This window comes from Nerophis ophidion, linkage group LG14 (genome assembly GCF_033978795.1).
Source record: "Nerophis ophidion isolate RoL-2023_Sa linkage group LG14, RoL_Noph_v1.0, whole genome shotgun sequence".
NCBI lineage: Eukaryota > Metazoa > Chordata > Actinopteri > Syngnathiformes > Syngnathidae > Nerophis > Nerophis ophidion.
In genome coordinates, this window is record NC_084624.1 from 30,298,061 (window position 1) to 30,316,839 (window position 18,779).

The window sequence follows — 18,779 nt, forward strand, 5'->3', positions numbered from 1 at the left end:
TCTGCTCTTTTCCTTCAAGAACACTGTTGCGTTTTATGGATGTTTTCACGGACATAGAGTATGGTTACCTAGCAACTTGGCTGTAAAGGCATTGACAAAATGCATCCTCCCAAAGTGGGTACGATCATAACTGCAGAAATCCCCACCTGCATGCAGATTATGATGTACACTGTCCGTTTCTCCTCTCATGAAACTCATCTTAAGTTCACTTAATGAAATAAGAAAGTCTTGAGTTCATCATAAACAACCTGGTATGACTACTGTTGAGGTTGAGCATGTCCAGGCTGGACGGACAATAAAAAGCTGCTTTTTCTTTGTTTATCGACCCATGTGCTTCTAGTCGTGACCAGTAAGACAGGAGAAGCCTGTTTGTCCATTGTCTATTGAAAACAACATGCATTGTTTTGCAGATGGAAACAAAGAGACTGCTCATACTTCCAGGATGCATATTGGCCTGTTTTTCACCTGCCTTTAAGCATGCATGCACAAACATGCACTCATGCCCCAGTCATGTCCTATAAATATACATACTGTAAATATATCAAGGTGTCATTAAAGGTACAATATGTAGCAATGGTGCCTTAAACTAATAGCTTCAAAATCATGCTAAAGGTCCACCGGCTTGTAATAACAGATAGATAGTACTTTATTGATTCCTTCAGGAGAGTTCCTTTAGGAAAATTAAAATAACATAACATAACATAACATAACATAACATAACATAACTACATCCTATTTTTGTCTTGAAGAAATAACTTCAAAACTTAGACGATTGAATGCAGTAAGGAGAGTAACATTATACCATTACTATATACAGTAAGGAAATGATTCATATGGCCCCATTCCTGGGTAGATCTCATGGGGTGGGGGGTGGGGGTGGGGGGGGGGGGGGGGGTGGGGTTGTTATCATTTTGCAAAGCAGTCTGCTGAAAATGATGGAAAGTGCCACTCTACATAGCAACTGACACTATGGTCAAAGTTGGGATGGCCACAAAACACATTCTAAGATATTCAACACTCTTTTGGCCTCTCGTGGCTGAACCATATCATGCAACCCCCCCCCCCCCCCCCACATCCCCCAACACACCCCATTTGTCACCTTTCATGTGTCAGGTAAACCATGCCGAATGGGGCCATGTGAATCCCTCTCCCCCTCATATATATATATATATATATATATATATATTTATATTTATTTATATATATGTATATATTTATATATATGTATATGTATGTATATATATATATATATATATATATATATATATATATATATATATATATATATATATACATATGTTTTTTGTGTTAGATGTAAATATAAACGGAATACAATGATTTGCAAATCCTTTTCAACCCATATTCAGTTGAATGCTCTACAAAGACAACATATTTGATGTTCAAACTCTAAAACTTTATTTTTTTTTTTTGCAAATAATAATTAACTAAGAATTTCATGGCTGCAACACGTACCAAAGTAGTTGGGAAAGGGCATGTTCACCACTTTGTTACATCACCTTTTCTTTTAACAACACTCAATAAATGTTTGTGAACTAGGGAAACTAATTGTTGAAGGTTTTAAAGTGGAATTATTTCCCATTCTTGTTTTATGTAGAGTTTCAGTCTTTCTCCGCTGTCGTATTTTACGCTTCATAATGCGCCACACATTTTCGATGGGAGACAGGTCTGGACTACAGGAGGGCCAGGAAAGTACCCGCACTCTTTTTTTACGAAGCCACGCTGTTGTAACACGTGCTGAATGTGGCTTGGCATTGTCTTGCTGAAATAAACATGAAAAAGACGGCGCTTAGATGACAGAATATGTTGTTCCAAAACTTGTATGTACCTTTCAGCATTAATGGTGCCTTCACAGATGTGTAAGTTACCCATGCCTTGGGCACTAATGCACCCCCATACCATCACAGATGCTGGCTTTTGTACTTCGCGTCGATAACAGTCTGGATGGTTCACCCCCCCTTTGGTCTGTATGATACAATGTCGAATATTTCCAAAAACAATTAGAAATGTGGACTCGTCAGACCACAGAGCACCTTTCCACTTTGCATCAGTCCATCTTAGAGGATTTCGGGCCCAGAGAAGCTGGCGGTGTTTCTGGAAGTTGTTGGTAAATGGCTTTCGCTTTGCATAGTAGAGCTTTAACTTGCACTTACAGATGTAGTGACAAACTGTATTTAGTGACAGTGGTTTTCTGAAGTGTTCCTGAGCCCATGTGGTGATATCCTTTAGAGATTGATGTCGGTTTTTGATACAGTGCCATCTGAGGGATTGAAGGTCACGGTCATTCAATGTTGGTTTCCGGCCATGCCGCTTGCGTGGAGTAATTTCTCCAGATTTTCTGAACCTTTTGATGATATTATGGACCGTAGATGTTGAAATCCCTAAATTTCTTGCAATTGCACTTTGAGAAACGTTGTTATTAAACTTTTTGACTATTTGCTGGGTGTACCTCGTCCCATCCTTTCTTGTGAAGGACTGGGTATTTTTTGGGAAGCTGTTTTTATACCCAATAATGGCACCCACCTGTTCCCAATTAGCCTGCACACCTGTGGGATATTCCAAATAAGTGTTTGATGAGCATTCCTCAACTTTATCGGTATTTATTACCACCTTTCCCAACTTCTTTGTCATGTGTTGCTGGCATCAAATTCTAAAGTTAATGATTATTTGCAAAACAAAAAGTTTATCAATTTGAACATCAAATATTTTGTCTTTGTAGCATATTCAACTGAATATGGGTTGAAAAGGATTTGCAAATCGTTGTATTCCGTTTATATTTACATCCAACACAAATTCCCAACTCATATGGAAACAGGGTTTGTAGAAATGTAAATATATACGGAATACAATGGTTTACAAATTATCCTGCTTATTTCACCAAGAAAAAGCCAAGCCACATTCAGCACGTGTTACAACAAAGTGGCTTTGTAAAAAAAAGAGTGCAGGTACTTTCCTGGCCCGCCTGCAGTCCAGACCTGTCTCCCATCGAAAATGTGTGGTGCATTATGAAGTGTAAAGTACGACAACAGAGACCACGGACTGTTGAACGACTGAAGCTCTACATAAAACAAGAATGGGAAACAATTCCACTTTCAAAGCTTCAACAATTAGTTTCCTCAGTTCCCAAACGTTTATTAAGTGTTTTAAAAGAAAATGTGATGTAACACAGTGGTGAACATGCCCTTTCCCAACTACTTTGGCACATGTTGCAGCCATGAAATTCTAAGTTTATTATTATTTGCAAAAAAAAAATCAAGTTTATGAGATTGAACATCAATTATCTTGTCTTTGTAGTGCATTCAACTGAATATGGGTTGAAAAGGATTTGCAAATCATTGTATTCTGTTTATATTTACATCTAACACAATTTCCCAACTCATATGGAAACGGAGTTTGTACATCTCTCTCTCTCTCTCTCTGTCTCTCTCTCTCTCTCTGTCTCTCTGTCTCTCTCTCTCTCTCTCTCTCTCTCGCTCTCTCTCTCTCTCTCTCTCTCTCTCTCTCTCTATATATATATATATATATATATATATAGTAACACTTTAGTATGGGAAACACCATCCATCCATTTTTCTACCGCTTATTCCCTTTGGGGTCGTATTCGCCATTAAACGGTACCTTATTACATGCAAATTTGTAACACATTGGCACTTAATTAGTCATTATTAAGTACTTATTAATGCCTTCTTCTGCATGGCCTTGTTATACAACCAGGAACTAAGAGTGTTTTCTCAATTACCTTAGAATTGTTGCTCATTCGTTACGCCAACCCCAATTCTCACCCTCACCCTAACATGTTGCTAGAGTGTCCCGATAAGTCTTTGTTATTTTAAAAAAGCAACTAATTAATGGTGAGTATGTTCCCCATACTTAAGGGTTACGATATATATATATATATATATATATATATATATATATATATATATCCATCCATCCATTTTCTACCGCTTATTCCCTTTCGGGGTCGCGGGGGGCGCTGGCGCCTATCTCAGCTACAATCGGGCGGAAGGCGGGGTACACCCTGGACAAGTCGCCACCTCATCGCAGGGCCAACACAGATAGACAGACAACATTCACACTCACATTCACACACTAGGGCCAATTCAGTGTTGCCAATCAACCTATCCCCAGGTGCATGTCTTTGGAAGTGGGAGGAAGCCGCAGTACCCGGAGGGAACCCACGCATTCACGGGGAGAACATGCAAACTCCACACAGAAAGATCCCGAGCCTGGATTTGAACCCAGGACTGCAGGACCTTCGTATTGTGAGGCAGACGCACTAACCCCTCTGCCACCGTGAAGCCCTATATATATATATATATATATATATATATATATATATATATATATATATATATATATATATATATATATATATATATATATATATGTATATATATATATATATATATGTATGTATGTATGTATGTATATAATATATATATATATATATATATATATATATATATGTATGTATGTATGTATGTATATAATATATATATATATATATATATATATATGTATATATATATATATATATATACATATATATATATATATATATATATAAGTCATAATCTTTAACAAATATGGATATGAAAAAAGTTAAATAAAATTAAAAGTACAAAAAAGTAAGCCCAGACCTTTTATCTATTGTATTACCCCAAAGGCTTTAGATACTGTCACTGTCACTAAATAAGACAGTAAGGTTTATTACAATGTCTTTGGGCGTGTCTTTATTGCAGCCTTAGATAAACATATTCCACTGTAATCCTACTCAGGTTTGTTGATTATCCTGTTGGACTTTGTTTTATCACGGTTAGTTTTTCCTTGTAATTTAGGACTTACAGTATATTGGGAAACTAATCAGCTCCATCCTGTGTTCTGGATCGGTCTGACCAAGGCAGAGCACACAACTTATTTTGAACTGCAAGTGATTCTGTCAATATTTGATTTATGGTTAAATTCTCTTGTGTTCGCTCGACAGGTATACAGCTGACTATTATTATTCAAATAATATGCACTTTGCAACTGTAAGTGGCTGACTGGGAGCGAACATAAAAAACATAAAATTAGCTTAAACAAATTGTCTTTAGGCGTGGCTAACCTTAGTCTCAGTCTAATATGACTTAGACTTAAATCCATAACAACGATGCAATGAGTCACGTTGACTTTCTCAGAAAGGTGATGGTCTCAACCTCATACTGGAAACAGGATAACTTTTCATGGTAAATCACGATCGTCACTCACAGTGGACGGTCAAGGCAGGTTTACACATTGAACAAACGGCATCTCAAGTGTGTTTTCTTTCATATTTTACACTTTAATCAGGGTTTATTAAGGAGTGGCAGGCCAACACTGAACAATGCCTCTCCATGAGTGTATAAGTCTTACACGAAGGTTATGTAATAGCCAGGATATACAGTGTGTGTGTGTGTGTGTGTGTGTGTGTGTGTGTGTGTGTGTGTGTGTGTGTGTGTGTGTGTGTGTGTGTGTGTGTGTGCGTGTGTGTGCGTGTGTTGACCATGAGAACATTTTACACGCATGATTGCACATACATAACACTTATTTTGTGGCAGCATAATTGTCGGATTATACGCGTGATATACCTAAAAATGAATAGAAGAGCTATTGTTAACGTCTTTTGCACACATTGCATTTGATTTTCCCCAACCTCAAATAATATTTTTTGTTTTTTATCCAAAAGAAGTTGGCAAATCAAACCTTCAAACCTTCAGTAACATTTACTGAGTTAATAATATCTTCAGTTGGTACTTGCTCAGATAACTTTATTAAATTAAATCTGAGGAAAATAAATCTGTTTTAAGGGGACAGAAATATTATTAGTGCCATATTGTTATTGTCAAAGCTTTAAATAAATGCAACAATATGTGACTGATTTATTAACCTTTTACCAAACAAGTAAACAAGCAAGTTAGTTCAAAGCTTATGGAAATAAAAAACGCGCTGGGTGGGAGGAGTAAAAATATATATAAACTATATTGTTAGGTCTTGTCACTCAGCACTGTTGTGTACACACCTGGAGCGCGTGCAAATGTAAACATTTTAAAAAGAAAACAATTTGCAGTCATTTTGTTGTTAGTATAAAATACATAAACAATGACAGTTGTAGTGGAAATACCATTAGCATTAAAAAAATAGTTACTACCGTATTTTCCAGATCATAGGGTGCACCGGATTATAAGGCACTCTGCCGATGAATAGTCTATTTTTCATCTTTTTTCAAACAAAAGGCGCACCGTATTATAGGGTGCATTAAAGGAGTCATATTATTATATATTTTTTCTAAATGTAAAACACTTTCTTGTGGTCTACAAAACATGTATTGGTGGTTGTTTAGTGAAAGTTTTACAGCTCATCTTTAAGCCGCTTTATGACAGTCGCTTCCGGATGTGCTGTTTTGTGGGCGGTCTTATTTACGTGTGTTACCTTAGACAGCGTCTTCTCCCTGTCATCTTTGTTGTAGCGGTGTAGCGTGCAAGGACGGGAGTGGAAGTAGTGTCAAAAGATGGAGCTAACTATTTTAATGACAGTTACATCCATTATTGATTTAAGATTTCACTTAAAGCAATAAAGGAGCAGCATCTCCTCATCCGGAAATGTGTCCGGTGAAAAATCGTCCGCCCGGAACTCACTAATAACTGAAGTTGCTTGGGTGAATAATGTAAACTCACTACACCGGTATGTTTTAGTGTTTTCATGGAGAGTTTACTGACAGATATAAGTAAGAACTTTACTTTACTTAATATTAGAAATGGCAACAGCGGAGGATGAATGTCCCATAACAAGAACATAGAGAAAAAGAAGAAGCTTATCGACTACGGTGTCCTCACAGACTACAAAGGCGGATGCGCGCAAATTTTCAGGATTTATGCAGATCCCAAATACAGATCAACAGGTACCAGAAGGTAAGAAAAGTTGTTTTTGCATAATATTGTGAAAAAAAACGCCAGATAATAAGTCTTACCTTATACACAGACACCATAATAATACTTGTATGTTGAAGCACATTGCAATCCAACTAGCGGTACGGCTTCATAGCTTACCAAAGTCATACTAAAACATTTTGATTGATTTTTGAGCGCAGTGTGTAATGTTCTATACTTTCAAAGGAACATATAAATTGTTGATGTTGTTTACTTGAGTCATACTGCCATCATAGTGCTGGCTACACATATCTCTTATGTTCGACTGCCATCTACTTGTCACACTTCTCATTAAACCATGTACAACCATGTACATTGCTTCGAAATCGGTAAGCAAAACCAGAATTATTCCGTACATTAGGCGTACCGGGTAAGGCGCAATGTCGAGTTTTGAGAAAAAAAAAGATATTAAGAGCCATTATAGTCCGAAAAATACGGTAAATCAACCAGAAGTTACTATACAGTTACTCAGTCCTTGAGTATTTTTTTTCACAGAATACTTACTTACTTTTTTATTATTTGGATGACTACTTTTTACTTGAGTCATATCACTATAAAGTAACACAAATCTTACAAGAATATAATCTTTGGCTACTCTACTCACCTCTTGTCATTACATGCTAAAAAGCCATAAGAGGGTGGGATATAATGCTTAAAAAATAATGTTAGCTCCCTCTAGGTCAGAGGTTATTAACCTTTTGGACCTTGGGGCCCAACTTTTCCAATACAGAGGTGGCTGGGACCCACGCAGGCCACATTAAATTAGCAATCTCACTCTTGATCGTAATCAGATTTAATAATGATATCTAACCTATTTAAAGCTAAACAGGATGAACCTTGTCAAATGATATGAAACCATAGCACAAAAAACTCAATTCATGTCCAAATAGCGATTCTTATTCATCCCGATTCCAAAACGATCCATAAATTTAAAAAACCCATCAAAACAAAGAAATAAAATCAAAAATACTTTAATTCTTTTTAAAAAAAAAAAGTATCGATATTTTAAAAATATGTTTTTTAGGCCTTCTCCACGCAACCTTTTATAACCTGGAACCACTTTTTAAAGCGTTTGATTATAATTATTATGCCAAACAATACATTGAGAAAATCAGTTTGGATCAAAAATCGATTCTGAATCGAATTGTTACCCCAGGAACCGCAACTAAATGGGAATTTATTTGTATTAAATCCCATTGATTAAATAATATAATAATAATATTCAATGATATTATTTGATTAATACATATTAATCATTTATACTGCAAAAGAAGCAGCAACCCAAACTGATGAAAAATACATTCACATACACTTACTCAGCATTAAAATAAATCATTTGTAACTTAATAAATAATAAATAATAATAATAAATGTCACTTAAATAAACTTACAATAAGATGTAAGTAAATGAAAATACAGCTTCACCACTTAAGTCATAATTTTTGCGCTTAAACAAACTCTGTTACTTTAGCTCCAGACTTCTCTTATTTGTTTGAGATTGCCATTACTGCCACAAGTGGTAGAAAAGTGTATTACAACTGAGTTCATACGGACCAAAGTTTATAAATAGATGTTTTTTTTGCTGCCCTCCTGGGGCGCTTTCCACCCAACAATGTGCCCCCTATGGTTAAGAAATACTCCTCGAGGTATACACGTAAAATGTTGCAAACAGTCACTACTGATAGTTACGTTTATGCTAATGATTGTCTTTGTTTGTTATGAATATTGTTAACAGGTTACCATGCAAGAAAAAAAAAAGAAACAGTTTGTGTGACATGAAACCGTAGTTTTCCAAGTTTGAAATGTACAAAGAGAAGAGGTGGTAACAGCCTATCAGGTTTGTGCGATTCATCTCAGATTAGATGACTCGGCGCGAACAGTGCAGTCATGCAGTCATGCATTCTGAGGATTAAAAATCAGTTTTTTCCATTGTGTTCTTTACTGTCAATGCTTTAGTCCTTGACGTCACTGTTCTTCAGGAACGTAATGATGACGGCAACAGCTGATAAATCACACGGTAAAATAATTCTGGGTGAAGAGATTTAAGACTGATTATGAGAAAGCAGCACACACACACACACACACACACACACACACACCCATCAGCTCTTGAAAGATTAAAAGCTGATCATGTATCTGATGATGCACCAGCAAGATGCCTTCTACCAGCGACAGTCTGTTGCACAGTCCTAATCCTGGCAAATCCTTTATTTTCCTTAGAACATCCAACACATGCCAGCTTTGACTGAGACACAACAACAAGAAGGTTCAAAAAGTGCTGCGTTGTTGTCATCATTTCTAGATCAATTTGCTTCTAATCCATCGTCAAGTAAAGACTGGCACACAACAGGGAAAGAATGACGTGAATACACCATTATTTTTGTGCGCCTACAACCTGTTCGTTTCTAAGCAGGGAGGGAGGGCAAAGGTCGCAACGCAGCCGGGGCGCAGCAGGAACCCTGCGAAGCCACAGATTGGACTGTTATGTCTTCTTTGAAGCCCAACAATGCGGGCTGAATAGACACATTGTCACTGCATTAATTGCAGTAATTGCAGCGCATTCACCACTTATTTAATTATGAGTCCGCAGAATCTATTTGTACTGCCTTATAGTCATTTTATTATTCTAGTTAAAATATGCTTAAGAAAGTTACTGTCAAAAACATAATAGATACACAAAGCTCACTAAAGTCTAAACAAATAGACAAAAACAGTGCTGCATTCCTGAAGCAGTGCCTGCAGGCCCTACATATTTAGCAGGCTTAGCAAATTTGCAAAGCATCCACTCTCTTTCCAAAAGCCGCCAACGATACTCTATTTACATATGGTGACTTCAACATTAACCAAATAATAACAATATTGTTATCACAAGCGCTAACGCAGACAAACTGTTTTTTAGCAATGCATTGATAACAGAGAAGTAACTACAGTTTATGCTGCTGTTATATCGAGTATTGGCTAATTCAATTTATTCCAGATTTCAAACCATGCCTCTCATATGAATAATAGGAGGATTTACACATAAATCTACAAGTTGTTCATCTGTGACATTCAATTTAACACCCGGCGATAAAGATAAAGACACGACAACCAGAGACGGTGTCTGCAGTCAGCTAATTTTCCTTTTAAAACTTCGTCGGAGTATTATTTTTTTATCTAAACGGGAAGATATGAACATTTTATCAATCATCATCGCAGACATTGTACAGTAAGCAATCATTTTACAAACCCCATTTCCATATGAGTTGGGAAATTGTGTTGGATGTAAATATAAACGGAATACAGTGATTTGTAAATCCTTTTCAACCCATATTCAGTTGAATGCACTACAAAGACAAGATATTTGATATGATGTTCAAACTCATAAACTTTATTTATTTTTTTTTGCAAATAAAAATTAACTTCGAATTTAATGGCTGCAACATGTGCCAAAATAGTTGGGAAAGGGCTTGTTCACCACTGTGTTACATCACCTTTTCTTTTAACAACACTCAATAAACGTTTGGGAACTGAGGAAACTAATTGTTGAAGCTTTGAAAGTGGAATTGTTTCCCATTCTTGTTTTATGTAGAGCTTCAGTCGTTCAACAGTCCGGGGTCTCCGCTGTCGTATTTTACGCTTCATAATGCACTACACATTTTTGATGGAAGACAGGTCTGGACTGCAGGCGGGCCAGGAAAGTACCCATACTCTTTTACTACGATACCCCGCTGTTGTAACACGTGGCTTGGCATTGTCTTGCTGAAATAAGCAGGGGCGTCCATGATAACATTGCTTGGATGACAACATATGTTGCTCCAAAACCTGTATGGACTATTCAGCATTAATGGTGCCTTCACAGATGTGTAAGTTACCCATGCCTTGGGCACTAATGGACCCCCATACCAGCACAGATGCTGGCTTTTGAACTTCCTGCCTATAACAATCCGGATGGTTATTTTCCTCTTTGTTCCGGAGGACACCAGGTCCACAGTTTCCAAATATAATTTGAAATGTGGACTCGTCAGACCACAGAACACCTTTCCACTTTGAATCAGTCCATCTTTGATAAGCTCGGGCCCCGCGAAGCCAGCGGCGTTCCTTGGTGTTGTTGATGAATGGGTTTTGCTTTGCATAGGAGAGTTTTAACTTGCACTAACAGATGTAGCAACCGACTGTAGTTACTGACAGTGGTTTTATGAAGTGTTCCTGAGCCCATGTAGTGATATCCTTTAGACACTGATGTCGGTTTTTGATGCAGTACCGCCTGAGGGATCAAAGGTCCGTAATATCATCGCTTACATGCAGTGATTTCTCCAGATTCTCTAAACCTTTTGATGATTTTACGGACCGTAGATGGCAAAATCCATAAATTCTTTGCAATAGCTCGTTGAGAAATGTTTTTCTAAAACTGTTCAACAATTTGCTTACAAAGTGGTGACCCTCGCCCCATCCTTGTTTGTGAATTACTTTGCATTTCATGGATGCTGGTTTTTTTATACCCAATCATGGCACCCATCTGTTCCCAAGTAGACTGCACACCTGTGGAATGTTCCAAATAGGTGTTTGATGAGCATTCCTCAACTTTATCAGTAATTATTGCCACCTTTCCCAACTTCTTTGTCACGTGTTGCTGGCATCAGATTCTAAATTTTATGATTATTTGCACAAAAAAAAAAGTTGATCAGTTTGAACATCAAATATGTTGTCTTTGTAGCATATTCAACTGAATATGGGTTGAAAATAATTTGCAAATCATTGTATTCCATTTATATTTACATCTAACGCAATTTCCCAACTCATATGGAAACGGGGTTTGTATTATGTACGTAGTTGTTGTTTAACACTTATCAATGCTGCTACATGATGCTTAGTGTTTCACTAAAGTGGCATCTGTTTAGCACACAGCTTCTAAAACTTGTAGCTCACACTATGTAAAATTCAGGCAAAAAAAAAAAATGACTGCAAAAATAACCCCAAAAATTCTGGATTATAATTATTCCCAATGTTATCGTTGTTGGCTCTCACAAAGTCTTTGTGATTTGCATTGTTGTTGATGGCGAAGGAATCTGTGTGTGCTCATTATCTCTTTAAATGACTCTGGATTCTCCATACGATTGATAATATTTTGATCCTTTTTATTTACTCCCAAACTTTGTAAATATTTTGGTGTTATAAATCCGACAATTATAATAATATCTTTAATACTGAGGCAAAATTATTTTTTCTATTCCACTGGTACTTGAATGTCGAGGACTCTATTCCCCCCACAGGCTCTACCCCCACTGTATGTTTTAGCTGTAAAAAAATAAATAATTAAAAAAGATAGGTTGAAAGTGAAAGTGTTCCTGGGTCATCATTATGCAGAGCCCTTAATGGCAAGAGTTTGGAAACCAACTCCATCCATCCATCCATCCATTTTCTACCGCTTATTCCCTTTGGGGTCGCGGGGGGCGTTGGTGCCTATAACCGTGGGGTCTACAGTATACTCCTCTATGGCTGTGAATTTTGAACCCTCTGTCACATCTTGGCATTGTAGCGGTGTTCGTAACCTCACGAGGCAAAGACTGGAGTCAACGTGCAGGTAAGAATGTTTTTTATTCTAACAAAAGGAAAAACACAAGGAGTCGTGCGGCAGGAAAGCGCACAAGAAGTACAGGGAAAGCATTCAAATGCAAACATATAGCATTAAAGCACCACCTAACAAGCAATGCAAAATGTGTGCATTAACGCAACGCAAAATGTGTGCATTAACGCAACACCGCAATAATATAGAACCCATCAAGTATTGAGGCTGGCTTATAAAGTTCTCTGATCTCTGAAAGACGCAGGTGACTCTCTGGACTGCTAATCAAAGTCAGGTAAAGAGAATGGCGGTGAGTAGTAGTGGTCAAGTCACTGCATGACGACACATTCAGGAAGTGGAAATCAAAATCTGATCGTTAAACAAGGAATAAACCCATAACACAGGAGATCCAAACTACACATGATCTATGGTTACAGGCAGTGGCGGGCCGTGCGTTTCCCAACTAGGCCTTCAGTGATTTCCGACTTCAATGGTCAACACCTCTAAATACCATAATTGATGTCACCATATGACCATTGCTGGAGAAATACTATACAGAAACACATTAATAACACTACTGGGCATTGAGTCCCCACCAACAGTGTACATAACGAGTTATTTTCTGGCGCATTTAAAAATCAATAAACCCGCATCAGCAATTAAAACATTTCTTATGTGGTACTGTCAAAATTAAAATTGCAAAAAACATATTAAACGTGAAAAAAATTAAGAAATAATCTGAACTCAATCTGTAGAACCAGTTGGAGCTTCCGGGGTTGGCCAACATCATCTCACAAGATGTAGTTTCCCTTTAAATATCCTTCTTCGAAATTGCCTTGCAAATGTATGTGTTGTCTTGTCTAATCATAAAAGATGCAAACAGGGCGCGTTGGCTGAATTCTTAAAGTTTACTCCACAAGGTGCTCATCAAAAACATTCCGCTTCCGGCATTGCTAAACGCGACTACTGTGCATGCTTTTCACTGCTGTGGCATGCTGGGTAATTGAGTTCTTATGTTACCGAGCTCATAACATCACAATATATATCTGCCCTAGGCCAGCTATAAGGCCTTGGTGACAACAAGTTGTGATCTGATTGGCTATCGCAATTGTCTATCAACTGTATGTTCCCGTTTACTTACAATGCACAGACGCCTGCATTGTTGATTGTGAAGGCTTCGGGCGCATTTCCGCACGACAACATATGCTGGCTGAATTCCGATTGGATAAAAGCTCTAACATAAAGACAACAGTACTGGAAGGAGCATAATATGACATGAAGAGAATATGAATACTTTTAGATATTTAGGGAAAGTAAATAAAAATATACTTTTGTCTTTAATTATGATCATGATTTCTGGTTATGTTAGGCCAGCAGAGAAGGCCTTGCTGGCCCTGACGGTCCACCGCTAGTTACAAGTCATGGCCCCGTTGAGCCCAAATCTGCATGCTGTACTGAACATCAACCAAGCTCGGGACAACAGTAATGTCTTCTTAAGTCTCATGTATCTTTCCATCCTCTTTACAAGCCTGCCCAGGAGACGCCAAAAAAAACTCCCTTTCTGCCAACTCCTAACCTTGAAGCTTCTTCTGGACATGTGCAGATTGCGTAAAAAGTCAATAAAGTGCAAAACGTCACACTGTGAGCTGCAGCTGTTTCTGCAAGACAAGACGACTCACGTCAGAGGCGATCTTTCCCACAGTCTTTAACATGCTCACCCCACAGACTAAACAAACAGCACACACAAATCCAGCCCTGTTGACAACAATTGGTGTGTGGCTTGTATTTATTTTTTGCACATTTTACTTGTGGTTAAGCACAGCTAGACTTGTTTAAAATGTCCTGTGCATGTACGCAACAGATTATAACAGCTCTGTCCTGTTTGTGCACCTGTGTGTTTGTTGATATCTCACCAGAATGTCTTTGAACATGTTCCATGTTTGTTGAGACAAGTATAGTACTGTGAAACCTCTGAAGCCCCTAAGGTCGCTCAATTTGCAATATTAACAACATTTTTTTCAGGAATCGTTGCCTATAAAGTCACAAAACACCAGAGGTGGGTATTAACGCGCTACATTTACTCCGTTACATCTACTTGAGTAACTTTGGGGATAAATTGTACTTCTAAGAGTAGTTTTTTATGCAACATACTTTTACTTTTACTTGAGTAAATTTATAGAGAAGAAACGCTACTTTTACTCCGCTCCATTTATCTGCAATCAGGTCGCTACTCGCTACTTTTTTTTAATCGATCTGTTAATGCACGCTTTGTTTGTTTTGTTTTTGTCAGACGCGCATTCAAAGTAGGAACTACGCAGGCTTGCGTTTCACCAATCACATGCAGTCACTGGTGACGTTGGACCAATCAAACAGAGCCAGGTGGTCACGTGACCGTCCACGTAGAACCCGACATGTTGAAAAACTTATACGGGTGTTACCATTTAGTGGTCAACTGTACGGAATATGTACTGTACTGTGCAATATACGAATAAAAGTTTCAATCAATCAACCAATCAATCAAAAGTGTAAAGGAAAAAAGACACTTTTTATTTCAACCGTACTTCCCGTCACAAGCCTAAAGACTGATCGCACAGTTCCTGTTTTCACAATAAAAGTGCCGCTCCATCGCGCCTGCTCTAACAAAATAAGAGTCTCCGAAAGCCAGCGCAAACAAACTAGCAAGCTACGGAGTTTGCCGCCAATGTATTTCTTGTAAAGTGTATAAAAACGAATATGGAAGCTGGACAAATAAGATGCCAAAAACCAACGACTTTCATGATGTATTAGACAGGAAGGAGGAACTGGTTTTCTCCTCCATTTGAAAACCGGGACTTACCAGCACTATACTGTCTGTTTCCAATCAAAGCAAGTCATCAGAATCAGGTAATACACCAACTTATATTCTTGTCTTCATTAAAGATAGGAATCTATATGTTAAACATGCATGTACATTCATTAAAACACCTTTAACATGTGAACAAAAACGGCAAAATAAATAAATATAAATTATATACTGTATATATAAATGTAAATATATATATATATGATATGTGTGTATGTATATATATATATACATATATATATACATATATATATACATATATATATACATATATATATACATATATATACATATATATATATATATATATATATATATATATATATATATATATATATATATATATATATATATATGAAATGTGTGTGTATGTATATATGAGGTAGATTACCTCGACTTGGTCATTTATTAAGTAATTGATTAACGTTGAAAAACTTATTGGGGTGTTACCATTTAGTGGTCAATTGTACGGAATATGTACTGTACTGTGCAATCTACTAATACAAGTTTCAATCAATCAATCAATCAATCAATGCCTACTGTGCTGTTAAGTTATTGTGGCCCATCCATCCATCCATCCATCCATTTCTACCGCTTATTCCCTTTCGGGGTCGCGGGGGGCGCTGGCGCCTATCTCAGCTACAATCGGGCGGAAGGCGGGGTACACCCTGGACAAGTCGCCAGCTCATCGCAGGGCCAACACAGATAGACAGACAACATTCACACTCACATTCACACACTAGGGCCAATTTAGTGTTGCCAATCAACCTATCCCCAGGTGCATGTCTTTGGAAGTGGGAGGAAGCCGGAGTACCCGGAGGGAACCCACGCATTCACGGGGAGAACATGCAAACTCCACACAGAAAGATCCAATTTGCCTTAATTTTTATTTTTATTTTAATGTATCATTATTTAATATATAATATTGTTTTAGTTGCTTAAGAAATATTCCTGGCTCTGAATTTGCTCATTGCTATTTTTATGTTTTTGTGCATTATTTGTTGCCGTAATCATTAAACGAACAGGTTACTCATCAGTTACTCAGTACTTGAGTAGTTTTTTCACAACATACTTTTTACTTTTACTCAAGTAAATATTTGGGTGACTACTCCTTACTTTTACTTGATAATAAATCTCTAAAGTAACAGTACTCTTACTTGAGTACAAGTTCTAGCTACTCTACCCACCTCTGCAAAACACAATCCAACCTAACACCATCTACTTAATTTATCTAGCACAATTTACAACAATTTAAAACAATAAGTCTCATAAAGTGCTGCACAGTAAAGTACCGTATTTTCTGGACAATAGGGCGCACTGAATTAAAAGACGCACTGCCAATGAGCGGGTCTATTCAGGTCTATTTTCATACAAAAGGCGCACCGGATTATAAGGCGCATTAAAAGGGTCATATTTGTATTATTATTTTTTTAATAAATGTAAAACACTATCTTGTGGTCCACATAGCATGTAAGGCGGTTCTTTGGTCAAAATGTTGCATATCTTTTTTTTTACATATCTTCAAATAGCTTTCTGACAGTCGCTTCAGGATCTCCCTTTTTGTGGGCGGTCTTATTTACGTGGCGCACCTTCGACAACGTCTTCTCCACGTCATCTTTGTTGTAGCGGTGTAGCGTGCAAGGACGGAAGTGGAAGAAGTGTCAAAAGATGGAGCTAACTGTTTAAATGACATTTAGACTTTATTTAAATCAGAGCATCTTCTAATCCGTGGCTCACTAATGCAACATCAACGCAGGAAATGTGTCTTGTGAAAAAACGTGCGACCGGAACCCTTTCTCTTATGTGTGACTGCCATCCACTGGTCACACTTATCATTACACCATGTGCCAAATAAATTTGCTTCGAGGTCGGTAAACAAAACCAGGATTATGCCGTACAATAGGCGCACCGGATTATAAAGCACTCTGTCGATTTTTGAGAAAATGAAAGGATTTTAAGTGCGCATTATAGTCCGAAAAATACGGTACTTTTACACTTGAGTGAGGAATTGAGGTCACTGAGGTCAGAGCTGCATTACAGTACGTCTTTGTCATCAACATTTTGGAATCTTAGGAGTATTAGCGTTTTTACCTTTACATATCTCACCTAATTAAAATATAAAATGTAAGATTCAGAAACGAGTGTACAAATTTAGCAAATAACAAAGATAATAGCCTCTCAAAGCGATGATGGGCAGTTCCGCGTCATTTGGCCCCTTGACAGCACAGCTTCCTTTGCAACCAAATGGCTGTTTGTGCTGTCATGACGAGCTTTACTTCGGACACCTTCCTGTGCTGAAAACACGTACAACTGAGAAGCAATGCAACTAGAGATGCGAGAAATTGGCTTTGGTTACGGATAACCATATGTCGATATTGTCCAGCACTTCATTTCCAATACCGATATTTACATAATGAGTGTAAACTGGACAAAACTCCAGTCACTGGACATACAGAGCTGGCTCTGTGTAGCACAGCGTTCCATGAGATTGCCACTCGTAAAGGTCTCATGACCACTCATACTGAGGATTTTCCATTCGTTTGGGCTAAATCCTGGAAAACCCTTATGTAAAATCATTGTCGGCAGAAAAGAACTATACAATATCGATATCTTCCTTCATAGCTGTAGAATTCAGAGACACACACACGGCTGTCTACTTCAGTGGTGTAGACTTTACTGAACCAACTGCGCATGGCCCTAACATACATAAACAACTACGGATGCCCATAAGGGACATCCACTACATCTCCCCTTCTCCAATGTACAACAAGGAATGAACAATAATTGCAATGTATTTATAAATAAGCATCACCATTTATAACGAATCAACCGAACACCCTATAAAGGCATTATGTATGAGAATTGCATAACAAATTCCTTACCATCCTCTTTTCTCCCTGAGAAAAAAAACGACAACAAAACAAAACAACATAGTTGCCAACTTACAATCAAACAGTAATTGCCTTTTTTGGCTTTTACATTACACAAGATGTGTTTTGTTATGTCCTGTCCTTTCACGAGATATAGTCTTTAAGCCACCCTGATGGCTTTACCTGCCGTCTCATAGCATCTCTTGCTTTCGGTGTCTGGGTTACCTGCTCTCTGATTGGTGTACCTGGTGTTGCTTCTCTCTCTGTTCTGTACTCCTTTTGTGGGGTTGGTGGCTCTTGTGGAGCCGACTGTGGCTGGAGGTGTGGCTCAGGGAGAGCCTGAAGGTGAGCCCAGCATCCTGAAGTCTGGAGAGCACCGCTGTCAGCCTCTCATCATGCTGTTCCCGGTCCACCCCACACACCAATATGTCGTCAGCATGACAAACAACCCCTGTCAGTCCTTCTAAGAGCTGCGACATGCGGCGTTGAAAGTGTTCTGGCCCTGAGCTGATTCCAAATGGTAGGACATTGAAACAAAAAGCGGCCACAAAGGGTTA

The 18,779-nt window shown here is 37.9% G+C and overlaps 1 long non-coding RNA gene across 1 annotated transcript in view; it reads left to right on the forward strand.

The window, feature by feature from the left end:
• Window positions 1–15,166: 15,166 nt before the first annotated feature.
• Window positions 15,167–18,779, forward strand: part of LOC133568945 (uncharacterized) — a 37,368-nt gene continuing 33,755 nt past the window's right edge. The window contains exon 1 of the long non-coding RNA XR_009809706.1: window positions 15,167–15,393. This is a non-coding gene — a long non-coding RNA (uncharacterized LOC133568945). The remainder of the gene's footprint in view (window positions 15,394–18,779) is intronic.